Below are 10,950 nucleotides of genomic sequence, written 5' to 3'. Positions count from 1 at the left end.
CAACAATCTTCATCAGTTACTTTTTTAGGTTAGATTAATAGCTGGTCTGGAGTGATTGTTTCACTCCAGATGGAATACTCGAATGGTAACTCTAAATATTCAAGTCTTGAGCTATGCATGACTTTGTTCTTGCATGACTTTCTTAGTCTCACCTTTTATGTTTCTCAATTCTTTAATTAATGAGATTATGAAAATTTCAAAGGAACTACACAAGTGTGGCACCATCAAAATGCTAGTAGAGACATGAAATTGAATTATGAAATTGGGAATAAAGACAAGTCATAGCACTTAAATTCAAAGTGCAATTTTTATCTCTTTTATTTTCAGCTGCTCATTTATTCCCTCAAGAGAAAACAAAATCCAGAGATATCAGGGGTGAAATTGTTAGATGACTAGAAATTAGCTTGTTTTCTGGGACTCTTGTACAGACATGGAAACGGTCTTTGTGTGTGTGTGTGTGTGTATGTGCACGCACACACACGTGCTGGTGGGAACTTGATGGAGGATTTAGGTAGGAAAATATCAAGCCCAAGACTCAGATAAACATGCCGACATTTCAGTGCTCACCCAGTGCTTAGCCCTCTTTGGTTGGGAAACAACATGAGAACAGGCTTTGTTTTTATATTCCAGTTCATTACTGGTGGGACCTTAGCCAACAAGAAAACGCTGTCAGAACAGCTTCAGAATTCAGACAAAGAATCACGTCAGTTCTTATTTTAGACAAACTGGTTCGGCCATTCCTCCTTCAGAGAAGTAGGGTGGGTTTCCCCGGTGAGCCTAATTGAAGGGACTTGCTTCCACTTGAAAGATGTGGTAAACATCTGGCAAAGTAAGGGGAGTTTGGAACTATGTAGAAATCTTGGAAGAGACCGGGAGCCAGAGGCATAACTAACTAGATTCAGGGCCAGGGTCACCGGTTTCATGCCTGACTCCTCCATTCATTTGACTTTGACCTTGGATGTAACTTGGTTATGTGTTTCCCCTCTGTTGAATGGGAATGATGAGATGATGAGTCACATTTACCACTGGGACAATTAATTGTGAACAACTAAAAAGCACTTTACAAATAAGGGCTTCCACAGGGGCCCAATTATGCTCAAATAGCCAGAAAAATTTTGGTGGTGTACAAATTTCTAGGCAGTAACAATAAACTATAGATTTTGCTGCTTAAGAAAACACGCCCTTCCATAATTTCAGGACAGTTGCAAGCTTTTATTATCAAAGGACATTTCATAGAAGAATATGGAGTGTAGAAACAGTAGGTAAGACCAAAGATATTGAAAGGGATTTTCTTCCATTCATTAACTCAACACATATTTATTCAGCCTTTTCTATGATTTATGGACTGGGTTGGAAATAACAATTAAACACAGAAACTCTTGCCTTATGAAGCTCCCTGTCTAGTGGAGATGCAAAAAAGGAAAATGGTAGTAGTAAATTCTGGTCCTAGAGGTATGGGTAAGTAACCTCTGTGTCTTAATTTTTACATCTGAGAATTAGAGATCATACCCATCCCTAGCATTCACTCTAAGATTAAATGAGTATTTCATATAAACTAGTTAGCACAGTGTCTGAAAACTGAGTATTTATGGTAATATGGAATATCTTTATTGCAAATGTCTTTTTTAAAAATTAGATCTTTATATAATTAATCATCGGAGGAATTATTTTTAACTGTTGGAAGACTTCCATAGATAGAGGTGGGTTTGAAAAGAAAATGAAGAATTAGACATTTCAATAGCCTCACATACGATTATAACTTCATTCCCAATGACAAAGAGGCAGCATGGTAGGCTTTAAAAACACAAATAGGAGTGCTCAGCTGGCTCAGGCAGACAGGCGTCTGTCTTGGGCTCAGGTCATGATCTTGCAGTTTGTGGGTTCGAGCTCTTCAGGGGGGCTCTGCACTGACCGTGGAACCCTCTTGGGATTCTCTCTCTCTCTCTCTCTCTCTGCCCCCTCCCCACTTGTGCTCTCTCTCAAAATAAATAAATAAACTTTAAAAAATTAAAATGATTAAAAAAACAAATAAACAAGAAATGGAAGAAAGTAGAACAGGATTCTAGAGTTGGCTATGCTGCAACTTTACTGTGAAATCTTGGAAAACTCAACTTTATGGGCTTCAGTTTCTTCATCTATAAAATGGGTTGGTAGTCATAATTGTGGTCTATTTCAATCCTAAATTTGATGACTCTATTTTTGAACAGTAGCAGTCAACAAAATGCAGTGCCACTGCTAATTTCTTTTCGGTGGGGGCTAAGACATGAGCCTGTGCTAGTAAGCATTATTTGCATGCATAGGAGAAGAATAATAGTATAAATGAGGAAAAATGTTCTAGACTTAATCCTTAATAGAAGGATATATATATATATATATATATATATATATATATATTAGTACGTTTGTGCTTACTCCCACATATATATCACTGTTGCAGATTACCGTGGATAATGTTGCTTAAATTGGTAAGCAAATCAGACTAGTGATTAACAGTATGCCTGAGCAAAGTGGTAAGTAGGCATAGAAATCCTAAGTGGCTGAAAAATCAACCTTTTCTTTTTTTAAGTTATTTGGTTATTTTGAAAGAGAGAGGGCACAGATGAGCATGAGTGGGGGAGGGCAGAAAGAGAGGAAGAGAGAGAATTCCAAGTAGGCTCCAAGCTGCCAGCTGTGGACCCAACGTGAGGCTCAAACCCACGAACCGTGATGACCTGAGCCGAAATCAAGAGTCAGTTTAACCAACTGAGCCACCCAGGCGCCTCCGAACATCAACCTTTAAAGAAAGTCAAGACCCTCTGCAGTCCTTAGATAAGATAAACCAGGGTTTCTCACAGTGCTGTTTCTGAACCGGCAGCATGAGCAACACCTGGGAACTTGTTAGAAATGAAAATGTTCAGACCACACTGCAGACCTATTAAATAAGGAACTCTGAGTGTGGAGCCCAGCAACCTGTTTAAAAAACCCTCCAACGATTCTGATGAATACTCACGTCTGAGACTCACTGAATAGACTCTTGTCCAGATAAGTGGTAAAAACAGAGTAAGGAGATACCAAGAGAAAATTAAGCTTGTGACTAATTGATGCATTTGTGTATTTATTAAGCATCTATGAGGTGTAAAGCACTTTGCTTGATTCTGTAAGGAGATACCAAGATTTACTCTGAAATAAAATGGAACAATGTCATGATTGACAACATGGAGCCTAGTGAAAGAAAGATAATCAAAAGTTACATTCTGAAACAGATTGCCTCTCCTCTTCCTCCGGCCAGTGATGAAACCCTGGACACACCATCTCCAATCCCTGGATTATAGTTTCTTCTGCTGAATCAGAATCAGGGATTCTCATCCAGGAATTAGGAGGTGGTGGGCATATCAGAATTATCCTGAAGATTTTACTCAAAATAAGAAAGCTCTCCCTCACCTTGTCTTTAAGAAAGTATTGTACCTTTCCCATGGGCTGGGGTAGGGAAAACAAAGAAAAATAAAAATGAAAGATAACTAGACTAGATGCTCTGGAAATGACTCTGACCAGGATCAGGAAAACAAATTGGGTGGAGAATTACCGGTGAAGGATTTTAAAGGGTATGTGGAGTAATCTGGGGAGTGAGGCCATTTATAGATTGAGAATAAACCCTATAGTTCTCAAGAACCGAGAAATAGCCTCTCAGGGACCAGGTGCTTTGGCTTGGTGGTAACATGAATGAGAGCTGAGTACACAGAGTACTTTTCTTCCAAGGATTTGATCTCTATTGTTTCTTTCATTTTCTTGGCCTCTCCGTGAGATAGGCGTGGGTGGGTGCTATTTCCCCATCTCCTTGTAAACAGGAACACCAGGAAAACCTGTACCTTTGATTGGAGCAAGCTCCATCAGTCAACAAATATTTATGAAGTATCTGACATTAGTTCCTGGCATCCCTTTTTTCAAAGGAATGTTGTAGGGATGTCCCTTCATTTGGTGCAGTATAGAAGGAGACTCAATGAATTAAGGGAAAATTAAGGTTTTATTGCTTGTCTAATATCGCTGAGAGGGATAGTAGGGACACAGGCTTGGGTACTTGTTCTACTAAGCACAGTTTATCACCATGACTCATTCCTGCCCTTGAAGGCTGCTCTTTCTGCAGCCTGCTAGTGACCGACTGTGAGGTTGGAGCGTGGTAAGGTGAGACCTCCATTAACCAGGAAAGGTGGTTAAATCAAGTTTTCTTACCAACCAACGTTTAAATTGAAAAAAATTATATATCCAGGAATAATATATTAGTGCAAACAGTTTTAGAACAGGGATAGGAGACCTTTGTCTCAGCCTTGCCTCTGCCATCCAGTGGCACCATGATGTTTGACTCAACCTTTCTCATCCATAAAATGAAAGGGTCGTTCCAAATAATCTTTATGGCTCCTTTGTGCACTCTTTTGAGATTTTATACTTTCTTTCTGATGGGCAGAAGCATCAACGTCCCAACATTAATTTGTATCCAGGCCTGCAGCAATAAATTGAGAAAATTAGAGAAAATGACCCAGTGTGATCTGAAAATAAGTAAAAAACTTCGTGTTACTTTTTGGAGAAAAATGTGGTATCAGCTTGTTTTAATATATTTCAGTATATTTGGTGTAGGTTCATTTTGATTTACTTGCAAAGTAATGTATATTTAAAATATTTGCAAATCCAGTTATCTCCGAGTGATAAGACAGCAGGTGATTTTAGTTTTGCTCTTTATTGTTTGTTACAACTATGTAATGAACATATATTACTTATGTATTAAGAAAAATAGGTAATAAAAAATGAACATTGTGGAAATAGAACCAAAGAGGTTAAAAGCTGAAAAAGTCCATGGGTCTAGTCCAAGCCACTCATTTTCAAATTGAAAAACTGAGGACCAGAGAGATAAGGGACTTTCTCAAACTCTCTGAACCTGTTGGAAGCAGTCTTGGGACAACTGATCAAGTTTCTAGTTTCTTAGCTCTGTACTCTTTTACCATAGCATACTTCCTTGTATTTTTCCATTTTCTTCTTTAAAAAAAAAAAAAAGGAGACCACCAATAATAATTGGACATTCTCGTTATTTCGATTCTGCTTAATTAAGACTTGGTAAGCCCCATGGAGTTGATCTGTTGGAACCCAGCCTTTACCAACAGACTGTGGCCAAAATTCATGTGTTGTATGTCAAGAGTGGCCATTGTTTTGGTGTTGTGTGTCTCTGCTTTGCTGTGCACGTTGCGGGAGGTGTTTCACATAAAATTCCCTCCCGATCATCATAGAGATCATCAGGAACACATTCAGGAAACTAAAGAGGGCTGAGGAACACGGCAGAAATGAGCCAAGGAGCACAAAGGCCAAGGAGGCGAAGAGAGCAATGCCCTAAGCTTGTTACCCCAGTGATGTAAGCACACAAGACGCTCATTCGCAGGTAGCAGTGCCTGTGTGCAAAGACCCAACAGTCTCTTTACATAGGCCTCGTTCATTCTGATGATTTCAGGGAAAAAAAGAGGGACTTATTTTTGTCAGTTTGGAGTTAACTGATCTGTATAAATGATCTAACTGCATTATTACTCCAAATGAGAGGTTCTTCCGGGTAATGAATGACAAACAAATGTTCTACAGAATGAAGAATGTTAGCAAGTGGATATGATGGGGACTATCTGTATACGGAAACCAAGTTAGGTGAACACTTTTGGCTTAAACTGTAAATAAGTTTCCTCAAAAACAAGCCTATCTGCCCCCCCCATCTTCATATGTAATTTCTACTAATAAATATTTCTTATGCTTTACATCTTTGTGGAAAAATTGCCTCCCACACAAGCCCCACCTTCCAGCCAGGTCCAAGCCTCTCTCCACCAATGTTATCATTATACTCAGGACTCCAGCTGCCTTTGGTTATGAGTATTTCATGCAAATCTGAACCAAAGAGAGCAAAACATAAAAAGCTGCCATTTTTTCCTTCCCATTTCCCCAAGTTAAATAACAGTTTATTCTGCAAGCTTTCAAATCACTCCCACAAAATCAGCAATCCAATACAATTGACACATTCATGCTAATCCACCCAGAAGTAAATACACTGTGGTAAAATTGTGACATTTGCAAAGACCATGGCTCCCCAATTACTGAAGAATTAACTAGGGATATAATGCAGGAGGGCCAAGTGTGATTCAGTGTGGAGAGAAGCAGCTTTGCCATTCTGTGTCTAATCCTCAAGAGAAAACTTTCTATACATTCGAGAACTTAAAAGGGAAGTGTGGATAACTTTGACATTCCCTTTCAATAAAAAGGTTGCATTGCATTTTCTTGGTTTCAACCTAAGGACTGCCACAGGGCCCCTAAGGGATACTGGCTTGGGATTTTTTTTTCTTTTCTGGATGTAGCCACTACTAGAATAGACACAAACCTTTGCAGGAATGTTTGTCATGAAAGCACAGTCCATTGGGTCCAATAGTTGTTGGACGTCTGTAGAAAGAAAAGAGAATTTAGCTAGCTCTGCTTTTCTTGGGTCTTGGGATGAGAGTAGGCAACGCTGGATTTGAACCCAAGATTTGCCCTATTACTAATAATGGCACTGGGAAGAACCATTTGTTAATTGCTGTACAAATTACTGGAGTTTTTATATGCATTTTTGCCTTATGTTGACCCTGTGAGGCAACAGAGTTACTGGTTAGTCACTCCTGTTTTATAGATGAGGAAGCTGAGGATCAGAGATGTTGTTAAGGTGTTATCTAGTAGCAGCCACTTCTCTCATACAGCAAACAAGCCCAGGCAGAAGTCCAGAAAAGGTAGCTGTTTCACCTGGCATCACACAGCAAGTCTGATGCTGGACAGGGTATAATTGGTCTGGAGTTTCCAGCCCATTGCTTAGGTCACTAGACCATGTCATCTACATGTGTCCAGCCTGGCCTGGGAGGTGAGCCACCTCACATATTATCCCCTAGGCCAGGAAATTGTTACTGGGCTCTGACTGGGTCAAAGCAAGCACAGCAGTCATAGACAGGTAGTTGGGAGAGGAAATAAAACACTAATGATGTTCTTTGCATTTATAAGAGCATCTCCCGTCCCTATAAATGGACAGCTTGGTTAGACTACTCTGTAGTCATAATAAATAAAGACTTGCCACCACTTTAATCTCTGATCCCAGGCCACCCACAGCTTTTAGGAAAATGCCTGACTGAGCAGACAGCTTCACAGACTCTAGACTGTGTCCGATCAGGAGGGGAAGAACATTCCGCAGGCGTGGGCCCTCTGGGAGAAGGCTAGTCTGCTTCCAGACAACTCCTAGATTGCATGCAGGCAGTTTTGCCTAGAGAGCATTGGACATCCCAACACCATAGTGGGGAGTCAAGAGAAACATTTTTCTTTGACTGGGCACTTGAGTATAATAAAGTAAGTTTTATTGAGCACATACTACATGCAGGACTAAAATCAAATATTTAACAAATGCTAATAATCAATGGTGCAAAACATTACATGCTGAATCTTCTTCTCCCAAGATATGAGCTTCATCAAAAAAAAAAAATTAAATTGTAGTGGGGAAAGAAATCAAGTTTTTGAAGACAGGGAGAGAAGAGGATGAAAGAATTGTGGTCAATGGTTGTTATGCTTGTTAAAAGCACCATTTATAAACTTGAACTCACTTGGTTTAGAAACAGAAAGTGCATTTTGTGCAATTTGTTCATAAAATGATGGTTCTTTTGTATGTTCCGGGTTATGAAATCCAAAAGTGAAAATTTCAGGAAGATATGGAACAAAGAGCTTCTCCCAGAACAATCTTTAGAAATACGTGTCTTTTTCTGATTTTTTTGTTGCTACTTTACTCCAAGAACTTAAATTATAAATATATTTTCTTTTTTTTTCTTTTTTTAAAATGTTTATTTATTTTTGAGAGACAGAGTGTGAGCGGGAGAGGGGCAGAGAGAAAGGGAGACAGAATCTGAAGGAGGCTCCAGGCTCTGAGCCGTCAGCACAGAGACTGACACGGGGCTGGAACTCACAAACCGCGAAATCATGACCTGAACCGAAGTCAGATGCTTAACCAACTGAGCCACCCAGGTGCCCCCTAAATATATTTTCTTTTTTAGAGTTACTAAGTAACTTTAACGAAGATTGTTGTGAGTAAAAAATGTGGTTGTTAGCAAAACCAGACAAAAACCCAACAGAACTACACACATACACACAAAACACACTGAGAATCCCCCACATCCATCGAATTAAAGTTATTCTGTTATTTTCCTACATTTGATATTTAGTTTTCCTTTGCATAAGCATTGATTATCTAATGACTTACTAATTTTTATGGTGTTTCCCCCCCCCAATAAATTAGTTTCTATTTGACCTGAAGTACCTATTGCCTTCAGTTGCCTTCAGGGGGAACTCTGTGTCCTTGGTTGGCTTTAAACCTTGCATCTCCCCAGCAGGGAGGAACTCAGCAGGGGGAGCCTTACCTTCTTTAGTTTCCACCTGTGGACACATGCCAGCATCTGCCCTCACGTTCCCCTCTGGGCCTGGAGGAGGGTGCAGGAGGAAGGACAGGAGGAATTGGAACTCCACACTGGGACAGGAGTTTAAACATTTGGTTTCTGCTGTCCATTAATGAAAGATGCCTGATAATTGGTAGATATGGAAAATAGGGGATTCTTTTCAAAACGAAGGATAAAATAATTTAAATATAAAAGATAAAGAAAACCAAAGCTGTTACAATTTACTGAGTGAAAAACTTTACAACAGGTGCAAGTGTATTTTACCCCTCTCTGTGTCTGCTCCCTTGTCAATTAATATTGAGTAAACACTTCCTAGTATGTGCCAGGCCCAAGGCTTTATACTGGGGTTTTGGAAATGAATGACACGATCTTTGCAGTATCTGGGCCAGCCATTTCTCACATGTTGTTTAATTTTTATTTTCAATAATGCTCTAAGATACATATCTTTACCCCCATTTCACAGATCAAGGAACAGCCTTGGAAAGTGTAAGCAACTTACCCAAGGTCATGTAATGAGTGAATGGAGAGCTTGAAATGGCTTGATGATCCCAAAGTCCCTGCTCGGTCACCCGGGTTATAGTCCCTGGTCTGTGGCTGGTTATAAGCTCTTGAAGCATCTGATGCAAGATGGTAAGATTTCAGAAGGGCTCCAGAAAAGAGTGGTGGAGTGTAAGAAGTATGAGAACATCCAAGTAGGAGTGGAAAGGGAGAGCAGGCCTGTGAAAGAGGCAGGCAAAGGCTGAACTAAACAAAACAGGGTGACTGGGGTGTGTATTTGTGTGTGTGTGTGTGTGTGTGTGTGTGGCAGCAGGCGTGGGGATCTGAGGGAGGTTGGGGAGTGATGGGAGTGGGATGAGGGCATGGGGATCTGAGGGAAGTGGGGGGTGGGATGGGTGGGGGAGGGGGGATCTGAGAGACATGGGGTGGGGGGAGGCTGGCTAAGCAGGCAGTGCAGGCCAGTTTGAGTAGGGGCTTGAAAGCCAGACCAAGGGGTTTGAATCTGAAGCTAAGTTTTGAATCTGAGATTAAACCCTCTAGCTATTGGAGGATGGCAGAGATTGAATTTTGGTGGGAAAAATCCATTCCCAATGCAGCGATACCATAGAGAGAAATGAGATATTCACTGACTATTTCAAGATCCATCTATAATCATTCATTCTTAGATTCTTCTACAGTTTCAAGGTGATTGTTCTATTCAGGACTTAATGTGGCTTACACATGCCTAAGAACTCCCCTTGAGAAGGACTTCAAAGATCTCACATATGGACCTCCTCTTGGTTGAATCTAGAAAAAGGAACCAGAAAATAAAGTCACTTAAGCAGATCTTTGCTGAGGACATATGATGTGCAAAACATTGTTCTAGGCATGGTTGGGAACAAGACATAATGCAAAAAAAAAAAAAAAAATGTGCCTAGCAATACAGGGAAATCCTGAGACAGGATGTCATAGCCATGCCCTGAAATACTTTCTGTTGGTTTGACTTGATCTGGACAGTGGCCCATGAGACAAGGCAGAATTGACAAATATCAGACTGTCACAGAAGCGGAAGGGTACCGAGCAAGGGCATCTGTTTAAGTTGGGGCCAATGGAAAGAGATGCATGAAACTTTTTGGTAAATTTGAAGTTGTCTCTGTTTCACAGAAAAAGAAGTGGTAAAGGTGAAGATGACCATGATGAAGAAGATGATGGTATTGATGATGACTGGGAGACGATGGGTCTGACTCGTTCCTGTTTTTCTCATTTGAACACGAAAGGCCTGAAAATCGATGGTATCTGAAAGACATTAAGCCAGTTGCAAACTAATATTTCACTTACCACAAATCTTTTTTCATGTTAATAAACTTTGGCTAGTAGGATTCCTTGGGGCAGGGAGTGTATATCCTGAAAAGAAATATTGAAAAATTAGAGAAACATTCTTATTGCTAATGACTTGGTCAACTGAGAGTGGGTAATAGGCCTCATTTCTGTTTGTTATTAGGCATAACATGTTTTATTCCTTAGTGTAGAAAATATGAGCTTTTGATATCACTGCTTAGTATAATTGACTCTCTGAGCCCTGTTTGAACTTAGTGATTCATCATTTTTCAAATTAGCAGGGACACGGGTAGGGTAATCTGAGGCTGTAATCAGTAAAACCTTCCGAATGCTTTCCATAATAATGGATTAGGCTGTCATTTGTTGTATCTCTTATTTCTGTTACTGTGTGAGCTTAGGATGTCAATTTAAGCTCATTAGTTTAATTTTTGAGATGTTTCTCCTTGCTTCTGACAGCCATAAGAAGCATGTCCACTTGATGCATGCTGCCTTATTTGTTGAATTTGGCAGCAGTGACCGCCCCCCCCCCCCCTTGTAAAAGACAAGATACTCAAGTGTCAAGCGCTTACCGGGTCATCTATCTTCCTCCGCCTTCCACCCACTGGGCTGGACCACATGCACCCACTGTTTGGGCCCCTTCTCTGCTCTCTTTTTGCCATTATGCTGTTGTCAATTCCAC

The sequence above is a fragment of the Lynx rufus genome, unplaced genomic scaffold (genome assembly GCF_022079265.1).
Source record: "Lynx rufus isolate CCGP_SWC_20201006 ecotype Redwood Valley unplaced genomic scaffold, mLynRuf1.p SCAF_11, whole genome shotgun sequence".
Classification (NCBI taxonomy): domain Eukaryota; kingdom Metazoa; phylum Chordata; class Mammalia; order Carnivora; family Felidae; genus Lynx; species Lynx rufus.
Note: the sequence above shows the minus strand (reverse complement) of the source record.